The sequence below is a fragment of the Macrobrachium nipponense genome, chromosome 31 (genome assembly GCF_015104395.2).
Source record: "Macrobrachium nipponense isolate FS-2020 chromosome 31, ASM1510439v2, whole genome shotgun sequence".
Lineage (NCBI taxonomy): Eukaryota > Metazoa > Arthropoda > Malacostraca > Decapoda > Palaemonidae > Macrobrachium > Macrobrachium nipponense.
Genome location: NC_061093.1, coordinates 71392966 through 71411206, shown reverse-complemented (window position 1 = coordinate 71411206; position 18241 = coordinate 71392966).

Sequence of the window (18241 nt, the reverse complement as noted above, 5' to 3'; positions counted from 1 at the left end):
TCTCTACATTATGGACGGTTGGTGTTTGGGGTTGTTTCTCTCTCTTTTTACCTTTGTTTGTTTTACTTTTGATTTTTTAATTTTTAAGACCATTTTTAATATTTGTGAGTCCTTTTTTAATCATTGAATGTATATATTGTGTGTGTGTTTATGCGTATGTGTGTGGAGCATACATACATGCGAGCACGCACACATATATAAGTATATATATACATAGTGTGTGTATGTGTGTATTATGTGTACATTAAACCTCAAAAAATCGTTTCGCTATGTCTCGGTATTAACCTATGGTTTGGAAACGCACATAAGCATTAACTGTGTCGACGTGATTATCAGGTGAGATAGTAATACTATAATCCCCTTTGTGTCTTTGTGTTTGAAGGTATTTGAATTCGACCTTGAACGATTTTTTATGGTTGCGTGGTTCAATTTCAGTGCTTGGTGTTGTTGTTCTTAATGATAATGTTAATATCCACTTTGTTTATGCATGTATTGTTTTTCTTCCTGTTGCTGGAAACTGCTCCTACCCGAAGGTCTGGTCGCTTATAGATTCAACTGGGATATTGTAGTTGGGGAAGGATTTGCAGAGGCTGAACTGTGGGATTCCTGGATTCCTTTCTCGGGGAGAGAGAGAGAGAGAGAGAGAGAGAGAGAGAGAGAGAGAGAGAGGAGAGAGATAATTATCTTTTCCTCTAATTACCCGACTGCTTCATGTAACCACACTCCAGAAATGAGGCAGATTCTCTCTCTCACATTTCTGAGTGAGAACTTCTAAAAAAAAAAAAAAAAAAAAAAAAAAAAAAAAAATATTTATGGAGACGGAGACAAAGAAACCACGCTTTGTTATCTTGGAAACTTAATTGAATAGTTATATGTTGATGAGTGTGTTTACAAGCATATATTTCACAAGCAAGAAATGGAAGGAGAAAATAAAGAACGTTAGAAAAACACTAACTGATATCCCTGAAAATTCAGTAAAATATTCTTTAAATAGGTTATTGTTCGTTTCAAAATTAAATAAGGAACACACCTCTAACATTTAGGAATTGGAAAATGATGAAGAGAAACCATTACTAGGCTCCAATGAAAACTAAAAAAATAAATAGGAATTAATGTTGATATCCGTTTTTGGGCCCCCCACCCCCCCCAAAAAAAAAAATAAATAAAACACACACAAAGCCAATTTTCATTTGGAAATGAACACAGTAATTATAAATGCCACTTTGTAAACACATCCGAGTTCTAAAAACATATCGTGAAGTAACCAAGAGAGCATTGTAGACAACTGATGATGGAAACCATATGCAAACGATTATTCAATGTTTTATGCATATACGAAATTACACGGCATCAACTTATGATTTCATAAACGCCCAGGGGATGGCATAGAAAATTACTTACTGCTATTTCATAGCCGTTTACGGTGAATCTACATTACAATTAACTGTGTTCATCTTTTCCATTCTGGGAGTTGGCTGGAACATATTGAAATTTGCACTGAAAATCCGAAAGTTTAATCGGATTAGATCCAATTAATAGAATTTGGCTGATAAAAAAAAGATCCCTGAAAATATTGAGCCTCAGTATCGTCAATTTTCTCATTGCAATATTATTTTGCAAATCGTCAAGAGTGAAGAAAGCGATTGCGTTCTAAAACATATCGTGAAAGTAACCAAGAGAGCATTGTAGACAACTGATGATGGAAACCATATGCAAACTGATTATTCAATGTTTTATGCATATACGAAATTACAACAGCATCAACTTATGATTTCATTAAAACGCCCAGGGCGATGGCCAATAGAAAATTAGTTACTGCTATTTCATAGCCGTTTACGGTAAATCTACATTTCAATTAACTGTGTTCATCTTTTCCATTCTGGGAGTTGGCTGGAACTATTGAAATTTGCAGTGAAAATCCGAAGTTTAATCGGATTAGATCCAATTAATAGGAATTTGGCTGATAAAAAGATCCCTGAAAATATTGAGCCTCAGTATCGTCAATTTTCTCATTGCAATATTATTTTGCAAATCGTCAAGAGTGAAGAAAGCGATTGCGTTCGTTTTGCAGTTCTCCTCGCCGCCACCCCCCCCCCCCCCATCCGACCCCACACACACACACACGCTTCATTTACAAGAAGAAGTCGTTACATAATTATAAAACATAATTATAAAACAAGAGGTGGTGCTGATGATTATTCTTATAAACTAAATAACCTTCATTTAAAAAGTGACCAAGAGAAATAACACCTTTTTCATAAATTCAGTTATCCTCTTAATGAAGAATTCTTACACCATTTATTAAACAATTTTAATGGACACATTGAAAAAACTTTTTTCATGTATATATATATAAAAGTAATGATTATGTTTCGAGGCAAAATCACGGTACGAAAGGCATTAAATAACCCACAACATAACTTTATTCATCAATACTCCATATTCAAATCGGAATCAGGCTGTGCTGAATAGCTAGAACCGGGCAATATAAATGGAACGCGATAATATTCTCTTGAAAGATGTAAAAACGAAGCGAAATTATTACTGGACAAGTAGCCTTACATTATTTCATCCTTAGTATTTCGAATAATTTCTATAATAAACTTTCACTCTTTTTGATGTACAACGCATACATTAAAAGTCAAATTAGTTCTATTTACGACGATTTTATTAATAAAACGTGAAATTTTACAACAATTGTAAATAAAAAAAAATAAATAACAAATAAATAAACCAGAGGTTCAATCACTTTCCACTTCATTACACAAACGTCGAAACCAAGACTCATTTCCCTAATGTGGCTGGATCCTTTGACGCTGGATGTCACTGGCAACTTCCAGACGAAGCAGTTCAACTGAGCAGATCTCGACAGCGGCGGAAACTTTCGGTGAAGACCCAAATCTCAAAACGGCGTCTCTCCTAACGAACCTCAGCAAACAATGACTGGCTGACATTTTGACTCGGGAGAGAGCAGTTTTCCTTCTTCGAATTTTACTGATTGCAGAGACACGTACCTCAGCAAACCTCGAGAAAATGTGATAGAAAGATGTGAATGAATTTAAACAAAATCAGAGACTTGAAACAGTCCAAAAGAAGCTGTCTTTTTCCCAGCTGGCATTTTTCCTGTAGAGTTGATTAGTGTGAGGACGTCTTCTTCTCCAGTTAAATGACGGGTTAGAAAAAAATGAAGAAGAAGAAAAAGGAAAAAGGAGAGAGAGAGAGAGAGAGAGAGAGAGAGAGAGAGAGAGAGAGAGAGAGAGAGAGAGATAAAACATAATCGCTTAACCCTGACTTGAATTATATATTCGGAAAAATGTGTCGTTGTAGTAAATTATAATGTGAGGAGGAGGATGCCAGTAATAGCTAAGTCCTTTGAAAGACTGAAGACCCTTTAATTAATTCCCTTTCAGTGACGTCGCCTCTCACACACGAATGACTCGGGAAATTCGAGTTAATTCAATATACTGTATGATGGCTGACAGTTTTACCCATTTGCGTATTTCAAAGCTGAAATCTGATTGGAGGAAGGAATCTCAGGTCACAGCCTTTACCTGCGTTCATCTTTGAATATAAAATATTCCAGTTAAAAGGAATTAATCTCACGTCAAGATTAGGAGAGTGTTTTTATTTACAAATACGTACTACCCATCATGGTCTGCTGAATTAAGAATAAAGTGTCAGGTATTATGAAGCATTTTGGCTCCTTGCTAATCAAGAGGTCTCAGACCATCGTTTCCACAAATGAATCCTTTTCGGTTGTAGCTCAAGAATTTTTTTTTTTTTTTTTTTTTTTACGTTTCCCCTATATGCATAGTTATAATTTAGGAAGAAAACTTATAAGTTCTTAATATGCTATTAATAAGTGTGTCTATGGTAAATAAACATGAAATATATAAGTAATGAATCACATTATACACACACACACGCATCTATATATATATATATATATATATATATATATATATATATATATATATATATATATATATATATATATATATATATATATATATATATGTGTGTGTGTTATATAAAGCCTGATGTATGAGACATTGTTGTATGTCGTGCCTTGACATTCCTTAGAAATTGTGGATTCATCATTTAACTTCCCTGGAGACAGAGAGTCCGAGCGACAGCTTAAGAATGGTGATGTATCTTTTTGGGTGGCGTGATGGTCAACGATCGTCCTGTGGGTATGTGCGTTCGAGAGAAGTGACTTTGAAACCAGTTGAGAGTGGTTTCAGGGCGTGGATGAAAGGTGTGAATTCATGTGTATGTGTGCGCCTCTACCGTTCATAATGGCATGTTTAGCCAAAACCAGAGAGACTTACGGAGAGGTCTGTGCGAGAAAGGCAGAGCCACAATGGCGTATGCCAAAGAGTTTCCTTTTAAGAGTGTGTGAAGATACTAGGCCGGAGATGTGTAAGAATTACTGTGCTTTAGCCAAAGATATGGCTTGACCGTATTTCCGATATCTTGTAAAGATGTTCTATTTCATTTAATCTTTTGACTTTGTCTTTACAGCTTATCAGTGTGTCCCTCCTGTCTTTTAACAGGCAGATCTAGTGGAGGGGACTGTGTGGAGGGAACTATATTTTGGAGAAGGGATAAATGGTGTGACTAATTACTGATTAAGACTAAAATATCAGGGGGTTATCTGAGTTAATTGAACTTTGAGTTATCATTCCATTTAATTATCCTGTAGGGATTTGAGTTATTCAATTAGTACTTTGCTTTGAATAAACGTATATTTTTGTAGTTCTGACTCTGATTTGGTGACCTTAGATAATGAGAGAGAGAGAGAGAGAAAGAGAGAGAGAAAGGAGAGAGAGAGAGAGAGAGAGAGAGAGAGAGAGAGAGAGAGAGAGGAAGCTATTGCCAAAGTTGGGTATCAGGAGAGAGAGAGAGAGGGGGGGGGGGTTTGGGGGGTGGGGAGGGACAAGTATTGCCATTGCCTACCGCTTTTGGCTTACGCTACCAAAGTGAATAACGAGGCGGTGGCCCCGTTAATAGTTGGTGTGCAGCGGTGGTTGAACGAAAAAGCCTTTTGTGAGATTGGTATCAGCTAAGATGCTGTTTTCAGAGTGTCTGGTTGTGGAAATGTGTTATATTTTAGTTAATAGGTGAAAGGGTTAGAGAATATCCATCCGTGGGCATGTGGTACTGAGCGAAGATAATTGTACTAGGGTCATCAAATTCGCCCATCGCGAGGCATCCGCTGAGATGAGTAACTCAGTCTGGCTTGTGGGTGGAAGATTGGCAAGTGCTTTCTCGCGAGCGTGTTTGCGTTGTGCCAACGAGATTCGCGTGTTTATAATTGCGCAGATTCCGGGTTTTCTCTCATTTTGAAGGGGTAAGTGTTAGGATTAGTTTTTTTGAGGCCTGGGGTTTTTTTTTTGACTTTGTATATGAATCATTTTGTTAGTTATGGAATTGGTTTAGAATAAAAATTTTTTTCCCCATATGAGTAGAAAGTGGTGTGTTTCTTTATTGGCACATGTTTAAAAGAGACGAATTCGTCTTTGTTTTAATACATACTTGTGTATATGAATGGTTTTCATACAAACGACACAGTGCTTTGGGAGAGAGCGCCGGTTCATTCATGACGAAGTCAGCGCAATTTCTGCTGACCGACCCAAGGGGTAGTGCCAGGGGAGGCGAGTGTCTTTTCTGGAGGATCGGGCTGGGGGGTGGGGGAGGGGGGGGGGTACTCAATCATTATTCAGGGGGTGTTCTATTGCTCAGAGGAGGTGAAGCTCTTTTTTTTAGTGGGGGGTGAACTTCTTTTTTTTCTTTGTGTCGTGGCAGTGGGGGGTGAGTTCTTGGCCTTGGATACGGAAATTTTCAATCCCAAGGAATCAGCTGATAACTACGGGGTGATGATGTGAGTGCCTGTAGGGTTTTTCTATTTTTTTTTTTCTTTCTCTTGAGTGAAGAGAAAAGGAAATGAAATGGATATGGATGAGGTGCAAGTTTATATATATATATATATATATATATATATATATATATATATATATATATATATATAATATATAGATATATATATACTATATATATATATATATATATATATATATATAGTATATATATATATATATATATATATATATATAATATATATATAATATATATATATATATATATATATATATATATATATATATATATATATAATGCACTAAACTTCGACCAATTGCTTCAGTGGTTGGGAGTTCGAATATCCTGGGAAGGAATTTATCCTAAGCTTATTTTCCATAAAGCAATAAGTGTGGGTGCTTGTGTTTGTCCTTTGTGTTGATTTGATTTCAAGTATTTGAATTAAGTATCGTTAACAACAGCACTCGGAGAAATTGTATCTTTTTTTTCTTTTTTCAAGCGCTGCCGATACTGACCTCTTCGCTCTCTCGTTCAGCTTTAGTAATGACCGTTGATGCTCAATTATGCCAGTTCACATAATGTGGTGTAACTCTTTTTTTTTTTTTTTTTTTTTTTTTTTTTTTTTTTTTTTTTTTTTTTCTTCATCCCGGTTTACCTCACTAATGGAAATGGTCTAAATACCAGACTTCGTTCGCAGGTTAACCCGATTTCCAGCCTCACCCCAGTATAATAGATTAAAATAAAGCGGACCTGTTGATAAAGTGGTAAGAATAATGAAACGAAATGATTATATTAATCAGTAACAGAGACATATCTTTTCCTGAACGCAAGGCTAGATTAGCCGAATCCAAATGATGAGACACTTTCTCTTAATATTTGTCCGATATTATAATATCATCCTGATTAAGCTTTCGTACTGTTCTGTAATGAATATCATAAAATCTAACATAATGTTTTCCAAATTATGGGAGATTTGATATAATTTTCAAATGGTACTTATGGAGTCTAGATGAATATCAAATGAGGTTTTTATTATCCTAGACTTTGTTGCGTGCGTTTGTTTAATAAAGTTGCTACGTGCTATTATGCATAATATATAAGCTGTTAATTATTATGTAATAGCAACATAGTTGAAATTCAATGAAATACCCAGTAATTAAACTGTACTTTTGGTATTTTTCTTAAATCATGAAATTCATCCATATATCCACCATAGATATTTAGCTTGAATATGAAGTTACAGAAACATGAAAGGGTTATAAGAACGGTATTATTATCATTATTATTTTTATACGTAATGACTTGGATCTCTCATCCAGTTTGATAAATATATTTGGCCTTTTTATGAGATAGGTAGACACTGCAATGATATCAGTGAGAAAGCTTAGTCAGTATCCTTAGTGGGATTCGCTACAACCTTTACTTCTCCTAGTTTTCCTTGTTCTACAGAAAAAATTATTTAGAACACCTATAATGCAAAGTCACTCCTAAAGTGAAGAACTTCCTCAAAATTTGGGAAGAGAGGCGCACATGACAGCCATGCTCACCTTTATGGAGGAGGGACACACATCTCCCAAAAGATATCTGCATATGTATCGCAGATATCAAGAAAAGAAAAACACGGGAATTCGTCATGCCCACTACTCTTTGGGTTCAAAGTTTTTGAGAAGGGAAATATGATGGAAATATTTTATCTCTCTAAAGAAAAATATTCTTAAGGCCCGTCACTTTTCAGATGTAGTTAATTACAAAAGATTATGGGGCATAAATATCCTGTGTGAATGTATGCATTATAAATGGGTACTTGCAAATGGTGTTGAATAGCGCCTGGAAACTAAAAGTTGAAATGAGTGTGATAGCCACTGTGCGAACTTTTCTTTATGAATATTGAAATAACGCCCAGTGGCTGAATAAAAATGAGACAAAAATGTAAGAAAAGAGTTCGGCGCAGCGTAGTTGAGACCTTTTGCGTTGGTGCGGTGCATAATTTCTGTACAGAGTTGAAATACAGAAAACACATCAAAAGTGATACTCCTCATTTGATGATGCCCATTAAAACCAGGTTCAGCCCCAATAGGGAAAAAGGGGGAGGGTGTGGGGTTTGAGATGGGGTGGGAAAGTGGTGATATGTAAAAGTAACCAAAAAATACATATATTTGTGTCTAATCCATAATTTTTGCGGTCGCTGAGATCAATAGTGACGCCCCCGATGCCCTGTAAGCCAAAGTTGTACCCTCAATAGGAATGGGGGGCTGAGATTGGGTGAAAAATAGAATGTAAGAAATGACAGATATCAGAGTCTAATCCATAGTTTTCAAGGTCACTGGGATGAAAAACACTCCCAATGCCCTTTAAGTCTAAGTTCAGCCCCGATTGGAATGGGGGTGAGAGGCTGTGAAATATGAAAGTAAAAAATGCTGGGCAACGTAACTGAAGCAACTTGTCTTAACAGTAATCGAGAGAGAAGAGAGAGAGAGAGACGAAAGAGAGAGATAGAGCAAGAGAGAGAGTTTATTGGTTGCCATTCAGAGTTTTCTCGGGCAGTGCCACGTTGGTCAGCTTGCAAGCTTAGTGTTCACAATAACGTCACGAACATAGTACACGTTAATCAACCATTTAGTCTGATTCTGTTTGAATTCGCATTGCATACCATTACGACTGACTAAACTGTGTTGGTAATAATCAATTTGGTCTAATTACCTACCTCTAATCATACTGCAACAGTTTAATCCATTGCATAAAAGTTAGAACCCAGACCAGTAAACGTTCTCTTTCTAAAAACAGTGGTATTAAAATGTTCGTCAAGTCTAAAAACCAACACATGAAAATAAACTGCCCTTCCTTGATGTGTCGGTTTTTAGACTTGACGAACATTTTAATACCACTGTTTTTAGAAAGAGAACGTTTACTGGTCTGGTTCTAACTTTTATAGCCACTGCTTTTTTAATTTCAAGTTAAATTCCCTGTCTACTCTCTTCCACAGAGCGTTTACTTTAACATCCGGGTGGAATACGTTTCATGAAGAAATTACGTTTCTCCATCAGTACTTTGTAAATAACTGTTTTCCATCAGAACTCTTTTACAAACAATTGCGAAAATTTCTAAATAATATCTTCCACCCAAATTTTGAACTGCCAACGGTACCAACTACATCTGTACGCTAGTGTCCCCTAATCTATGATAGCCATTTTTGTATCAAGAACTGGGATTTATTGTAGCAAATACCTACCGGCAGTCAACTTAAAATTGATCCCATGTAACCCAATGACCATCAAGGCCTTGTTTAAATATAAAGAGAGTCTGCTTCCTTTTTGATGACCTCGAGAGTCATATATTTGTTTAATTGCCCCAGATGTGACCTGGGGAAGTACGTGGGCTCCACCCAGAGGTTGTTAAAGGTAAGATTAGATTCCCATCGTGGCGGTTAGCTATCGTACGGGTGTCAAACTATCAAACCCCAGAATTTTTCCTGTATTAGAGATCATGGAAAAAATGCAAATACAATATAAATTACAAGGATTTCAAAATTCATAGGCAAAGCTCCAAACGAACACCAATTGGCAATACTCGAATCTCTTTTATCAAACAACTGGTTCCCCAATTAAATACTCAGTCCACGTCAACTCCTCTGTACCTCTCTTGAGTTTCCGTCGGCACCAAAACGGACCCTGACAGTCACTCAGCTTTTGCCTTCAGCACTACTTGGTAATCGCTGTTCCCTTCTCTTGTACCTAATTTGCATTTTGTAAAGAAATAACTTTTTATCATGTTTTAAACTGAGTCTCATTTTAATTCTGTTATTTTTTTTATTTTTTAGCTTCGAAAATGGGACACATGGTCCTGAAACGTCAGCAATAAATACATAACTTTAAAGGATTTTGGTATCTCTCCACCCTCCGATGATATATATATATATATATATTATATATATATATATATAATATATATATTATATATATATATATATATATATATATATACATATATATATACATATGTGTGTATGTATAAATTAATATATACTATATATATATATATATATATATTATATATAGTATATATATGCATATATATAGTATATATATATATATATATCATATATATACTATAATATATATATATATATATATATATATAATATATTAATAATATATATATAGATAAGATAGATAGATAGATAGATAGATAGATAGATAAGATAGATAATGTAATCAATCAACGTTAACAAAATCTTATCACATTCGAGAGTTTTCTTTTCCCCTTCGTGGGCTTTTATAGCAAAACTATTCTCATTTTACATATTATCCCAATATATTCAAGTCAAAGCTCGCACAATAAACAACAGCTAAGATCCCCACTCTATTTTGACTCAGTAAATCTCTCAAATACTTGGTAATCTCCTAAAATTGATTTAAGATTTCTGGTGGAGTAACGATTCCGGCAAAACTAAAATTCCATTCAAATATGAATTTGCGTTGGTAAATTAACTTCCAGTGCTTTAAAGTGTCCTTCTGACTGATCAAGGCTCATCCTTCCAGCCCCAGGACGTTCCAGTTAATGCTGGCAAATTAATTTAAAGCGTCTCTTCCTGTTTTCGTTTCAACCATCATTTCAAAATTGTTTTCCCTGAGCGATTTAGGGACATTAGGTATGGACAGAAGGGGTTTAAATATATATGTATGCCTCCATTCCTTTTGTACATTCGAAGAAATTCAAACAAACACTGCAAGACTCAATTCGCAGTACATTTCCAGCTCTAGATATCAGATTATGTTCGAAAAATTCTAAGTGGTTTATTGTTTCACTTGCCCAAAATGTAAAGTTGGGAAATATATCGGAGCCACTAAGAGCTGATTCTCATCTTGGAGTTAGTCACCGAACTGGATGTCAGTTAAAAACTGAAGAATTTTCTAATATAAGAGACCACTGTAAGGAATGCAAGACATCATTGTCTTATGAAGATTTTAATGTTATCGCCCAAGCACCCAATGGCCACTCTTTCTCCATCCTGGAATCATTACCTATCAAAAAGCATGTTCCTTCCCTAAACAGCCAAACCTCTTCCACTATCTTATATATCGCCTAAGTTGGCGTCCTCCTCCTGAAAAACTGAGAATGTCACTCAGCTCTTAGCTCAGATAGAGTAAGGTACTAATACATTTTAACATCATAATTTTTTTATATACACAATTTTAAAAGTTTTTTCAGTATTAGGTTTTCAATGTTTTTAAAAAATGTTTTAGCTTGTTTTTAGACTTTGTGAATTTTTTTAACCGAGTCCTTTTTTCAATTTTTATTCTTTGTATCTTACAGCCCTGATGATGAGACATGTGGCCTCGAAAATTTGGCCAATAAATTTACAATGCTAAGATGGCTGTTTTGCAATTTTATTCCTCCTGAATCTGCAGAGTTCAGATGCCCCAATTTCCAGTGTATATATATATATATATATATTATAGATAGATATATATATATATATATATATATCTATATATATATATATATATACACTGGAAGATTGGGGCATCTAGACCGCTGCAGATTCAGGAGGAATAAAATTGCAAACAGCCATCTTAGCATTGTAAATGTGTGCTTTTGTACTTGTTGGCGCGAATATATATGTTTGTGCATCTTATGCTTACGAAATCAAAAAAATAATTTTATTTTCCCCCAAAAATCAATATTTTGTTAGAGCCATTAATGAAATAAACGATTAGTAGCGACATGCTCAATGAAATCTTAATTTACGTCCATATAATTTTTAATATTATTTCCAATAAAACTACCAATAGGACGAAATTCCGCCTCATATTATACTTTTTAAACAGTCGTACAAGTTCTACAGAAATGTTTGTCGTTATAGATTTGAAGGGGGTAGAATGTAGAATATTAGTTTTTTTATTATTATTTTTTTTACCATAGAATTTTTTTACTTGCGTATAGGACAATGTCGAGATCCATACAGTCTTGAATGTTTTCGTATTCGCAGTAACCTTCCAGCTGGTACACAGCAGCACCTAATTACGTCTATAGTTATTGGTGAGCTGGCCTTTTGCCAGCACGGGCTCTTGTTCATAGAGCAAACAGCTCTCAGGTATCACCCAAGTTTTCATAAGATGAAACCTCATATACTATAGTTGATTCACATCAACCGTGCATTTGATGTCAAGGCAGGTTCCTTACGACACTCCTGACTGGCTGTTGATGAGCCAATCACAGGGCTGGAAGCTCTCAGTCTCTCGAGAGAGTTTACATAGGCAGGATGTATGACTCCACCTCTCTTAAGGGATACGTCTTACAAAAGTATCCCTAAGGATAGGCGGAACATACAACTTGCCTATGTGAACTCTCGAGAAAGACTGAGAGTTTCCAGCCTTATGACTGGGTTATCAACAGCCAATCAGAAGCTCCGTAAGGGACTGGCCTAGACATCAAATGCACGGTTGATGTGAATCTAGTTTAACACTTATTACTTTCTGTAAATAAGAACAAAGGAAATAGAAATCTAGCTGGTAAAATGATAAAGGTTTTTTCTTAATAGTGACTAAACAGTTTCATCTTTTTCTGATTTCTGTTATTATACTTTTGAGGTTAATTCAGGTTTAACGAGCTGAACTGAATATGGAATTTAGGCCAATGAGGCCGTTCAGCACTGAAATGGAAACTGACAGTGAAGGGGTTGATGTGTGTAACAGGAGGAAAAGCCTCGCAGCTGCGCTAAGGTAAGTATATCTTAGCTTAACTAGACCACTGAGCTGATCAACAGAACAGCCCTCCTAGGGCTTGCCCGAAGAATTAGATATTCTTACGTGGCTAGGAACCAATTGGTCACCTAGCAACGGGACCTACAGCTTTTTGTGGGATCCGAACCACATTATATCGAGTTATGAAATTCTATCACCAGAAATAAATTCCTCTGATTCCGCGTTCACCGAGCCGGGAATCGAACTTCGGACCACCGGATTAGTAACCGAGCGTGAAAACCTCTCGTCCAACGAGGAACTTCGCAGCTGCACTATGAAGCAATTGTTAGGAGAGGGTACAGGAAAGTAAGATGGAAGAAAGAGAACATGAAAGGAGGTTCAGGGTTAATGATGAATGATTCGGGGTATCAATTGGAAATAGCGCATTTTCTGTGGGAGAGATTCAGAGCGAAAGAGCCATAACTTCAATTTCACGGGAATTCTCCTAATTGGATCGTTTTCGCTCAATAAAGACTCCTCTTCTATGAAGCTGGATCTGTTGCCAAATACGATGGAAGTATATCGATCGTAACTGACAATTTTCATGACCCATGTTAAAACGGATGATCAAAACGTAGCCGCTAACGAAAACCTTCTTAATCAACGCTGGTTTTAATAACGCTAGTTTCGTTTAGTCGTCGTCAAAAGGTAGACTATTCTTATTTCATGTGTTAATAATTACTCTCTCTCATCTATATTATTATCCTTTAATAACCATTTATTTCCTATCCGTATTATGGCTCCTGACTATCAATATCAGCTATTTCCATTGGTGATAGAGTCATTAAATTCTATTCCCAATGTCATAAGTAGCATAAGAAAATTCTTGTAGCTTAAATTTCTCTCATGTCTTAGGAAAGTTCAATCTTACCAAAATGTGCGGTCTTTCCAGCTCATCGGTGTCAGAAGGACGCACAATTTCCAATTACTTCTACCATCTCGTTTCTCAGCCATCCATCTGTGATACTTGTCGGAGCTTTCATAAGTTCACTTCTTGGTTCGCGGGGAATTCTGCTATTCGCGGTATTTTTCTATGAGAAATATCCGCAAATTTCTGGCCTTCTTTATCAATTTTGTCATAAAATGCATTTTTTGTGATAAAACTATTAAAAAAATCAGGTATAAAAATTTTTGTAACAGATGTCCTTTATTATTTAGGAGTGATCAGGGGCACAGAAGGAAGTGCTCGAAATATATGGTTGTAACGTTCAAATTAGGGGTTTTCTTTTGGGTGGGCATCATATATATAATATATATATATTATATATATATATATATATATATATATATATATATATATATATATAATATATATATTCTATGAGAATCTTCATTCTGTTGTCGTCGTCACTGGCTACCGTCTATAACCATTATAGAGGTGTGATGCCTTTCGATAGTAGCTTTACCGTTTTTGTCATCAAAGTTCACGTACCCATCTGAGAGACATCTAAAAATGGATTTCCGATATTGCCTTATCCCAAATTTGGAAGCTACCATCACATCCAAACCCGAATCATCCGTCACTTCTTGACAATTTATTTATACTTTTCTCTGCATTCCATGTCTCGGTTAATTTCTCGTTGGACAACTTTTTTTTACTGTTATATGATACGAAATTAGATTTTAACATCAGTCGCCCAAAATTCTACGTTAATTAATAGCATAAGGCGATATGATCTCTTCTCTGCCTCATCCAGTACTCTCGTCTCTTGTGAAAAGACTGCGTTTATCATAGCTGTCTTAGTCACAGTCTTCGGCATTTCACAGTCTAACCTGCTACGAGTGTGTGTGTGTGCGTGTGTGTGTGAATTTCTCTTATAAGGGTAATGACCAGGATGGTTTGTCAACAGGAATGAATGTACATTACGAATAATAACAGCCTATAGTAAGCAGTCTACACGCATCCCAGCTGTGATATTGAGCAGCAATAGCGATATTCGACGCTCCTTAGGAGACACTAATTATCATTCTTCGTCGTGAAACAGAAGGATGGATTCAAATAATCTACTTATAACCTGTTCCCTAGACAACTAGAGAGAGAGGAGAGAGAGAGAGAGAGAGAGAGAGAGAGAGAGAGAGAGAGAGGAGTTGCTTCTGTTCCCGAGATGCACTGGGAGATAGAGAGAATGATTATCTTTTTGCGTTAGAGATCGTTCTCTTTCAGAGAGAGAGAGAGTAGGAGAGGAGAGAGGAAGAGAGAAGGAGGAGGAAGATAGGAGACGAGAGTGGGGGGGGTGGGGGGGGAAGGAGAGAGGGAGAAGAGAGATTACTTCGTATGCTAAGATAGACAAGCAGAATCTTCTTGTACGTGGTTGATAAACGAGAGGGAAGATGCTTTAAGTAAAAGATATTCCAGAAAAACGTGATAGGAAGTTGTTAGCGTTGGCAGGAATTCAGTAAAATAACAGAAAGATCCTGTTTTTTGAGACAATTGGCTCTTTAAAAAATTCCGAGAAGATCAATTATTGATATAATATTGCACTTATAAGACACGAAGTTTCGAGAACCCCCATTTTCCTTATTAGTTTTATGGTTTCTTTCAACACTGTTAATGCAAGAGATTCCAGCTCTTGGATTGAATTTTTCTAGACTATCGATAAGAAGATTATCGTTCCTACTTATGAAACTCTGCGACGGTCTCTCTCTCGTTTCTTCTCTTCTCTCTCTCTTCCTTCCTTCCTCCCTTCCTTATTTTAACATTCTTGGGATGTACATGAAAATGGCAAGAATAATACTGAAAAAATTCGAGGTTTGGGCTTATTCTTATGACCACTCTGAGGACGATCTCTACGGGATTCTTAATCCAAGGTTAATGAAACATGAGATGTCGACATTGTCTCTTCAGAAGGAAATTATAAAGTGAAAATGGAGAGGACACGAGCCTCAACTCAAATTAAAAAAAAAAAAAAAGAAATAGAATAATATGCTAGATCAGTTCCCTGGAGCAATTAATGAAATATCATATCGTTTCATTGTTATCATTAGGAGGAGTTTGAAACGAATCAAATAGTGAAATTTACGTTTCTGTTATTGTCTTGATAAATAGAAATTATTTTTTACGGATGAATTACTAACAAAAAGGCTAATTTTAGCTTAAGATACCTCCAGCAATCATCTGCAGGGTCCTTGGGTTATTGGGTTTTCTTAAGGGTAGTGAAGATGATATGATAGGAGGAACTTCTTAAGCTAAAAGCAGTATCGTATAAGTGGTGTTATGATTTGTTAGATGCTTATAGAAAAAAATATCTAAAAAAAACGAGACCTGAATGACCTCCTTTTCGTTAATCCTCCCATTTGACAGAATCATTCAAGAAAAAAGAATGGCTACAAGAAATACATATTTAAACATTCGTTTAATGAAAGGTGATTTCACCGTATGATTTATCGATATTCTCTTAGTCAAGTTCGATATTTTAGGACGCACAAATATCGGTAAAAGAGATATTTTTCCTGTATTTTCATCCGGCAGAATATATAGGATTTCGATAATTGAGTAAGGAGAAGCATACAGTGATTGTCTTGGAGATGAAGTTTCTGTAATCATTTACCAGAAACTAATCAGAACAAGAAAGATTCCGGCGATATGAAGATTTCTGTAATAATTTTATCGATACTATTGAAGCAATTTCTGGTATTGTACAATAGGATCAGTGTCCAAGTATTAAAGGAAAAAAAAAGCAGAAGAAACTCTCCACAAAACCGATATTTGCAGATAGCCCAGAGGGAAGACTATAACAAAAGAGAAGCTTTACATGGTATTTCATTAGGAAATATGAAACCTTTAATAGCTTTCTAATATCTTCAAGAAATATAAAATAAACTGGTGGTTTACTTTAATGTTTCAGGTCATTCAAGTGAAAATCCTTCTTCACTGCCTATTTAATTATTTCATTATCAAAAAGTTTCATTATCAAATTTGAAACAATAAAAACAATAATTGTTTTTATTGATTCATATTTATTATTTTGTAATTATTACAAAAATGAAAACTGAATCCCCCCCCCCCCTCCCCATCGCAAGCATGAAAATATTATTGCTGCCAATATTTCGCAGTTTCTGTCTTGTTCCAAAACAGCATTCTCCAGCACTTGTGCTAAACTGCTAACTTTATTCCAGCCCTTGTAATACTTGTTTAATTGATAAAACAAAAAAATGCAGATCGCATTTTCCATTGCCAATATCCCTCTATATATTATAGGGGCTTATGAATTCACAACAATATTTCGAAGAACATTTCGAAAACTAGTTCGCCAATATTCCAGGTTCGTTACGACTCTAATGAATCAATACGAAATATATTCCTATGTTCCGAAAACGTTTTGAAAATGCGAAAAACCAACGAAGCAGATTATGAACAAAGGTAAAAATATATTTCACACTTTCATCTTTCTGACATTTTTGCCTGTGTGTGTGTGTGTGTGTGTGTGTGTGTGTGTGTGTGCGGTGTGTAGTAGTGTGTTACATTCTAAACACGCACTCTTGCACAGTAAATTGATGTTTCCGAATAAACTGTCGCAGGAATATTATCTTGGGACATTATTGGAAATGGTTTCATTCTGGGAAGTTCTCCTGCGACAGCTGGCCGAAATTTTTCAGGCCCGCTAGATACCTAAGGGGGGGAATGTTCCGGGAGATTCTTCGTACAAGGTTCGCAGCTACCACAGACCATCCCCATAATAGAAAGGTTACGAGTAAAAGTGCCAACCCGTGCAAAATATATATGGATATGCGAGGGTGAGATGCCCTGCACCTTGGTTATATGTACATTAATATATACATATACACATCTATATAAATATATATATATATATTTCATATATATAATATAGAATATATATATATATATATATATATACCGATATGATATATATATAATATATATATATATATATATATACTATATATTATATATATATATATTTATATATATATGGAAGTATATTAGTGTAAATAATCACAAACAATAAAATGATGAGGATAAATACATAACAAACAACTGATAGATACAGGTATGTACATACACACACACACACACACACACACACACACATATATATATATATAATATATATATATATAATATAGCTATATATCATATATATATATATATATATATATTATATATATACTATATATATATATGCATAGGTATAGTATAATATATATAATATATAGAATATATATATATATATAATATATATATATATATTGTATCAGTGCGTATTTGTACGTACATACTTGTATCTATCAGTTGTATAAGTATGTTTTTGCATAATTTTTTTGTTCGGGATTTATCTAAACTGTAATACAAGAGAGAGTCACGAAATAATACAAAGATTCTGTAAGAAACTATATGTTGACTAAACGTGACTCAGAAAAGCCACGTTAAGGTGAGTTTACACATAGGCTTCCTACACCCCACGCTGCATGCGTAAGACTCATCACCAACTCTCCCAAATTCCCAAATTGTTAGCCCCGCCTACTGGAACTGCTCATTAGGGTGAGGTGTGGCGTGGTGTGGCGTAGACTTGATGCAGTCCAGTAGGTGGGGCTAACAAGAATTTGGGAGGAGTTGGTGATGAGTCTTACGCATGAAGCGTGGGGTTTGAAGCCTAGTG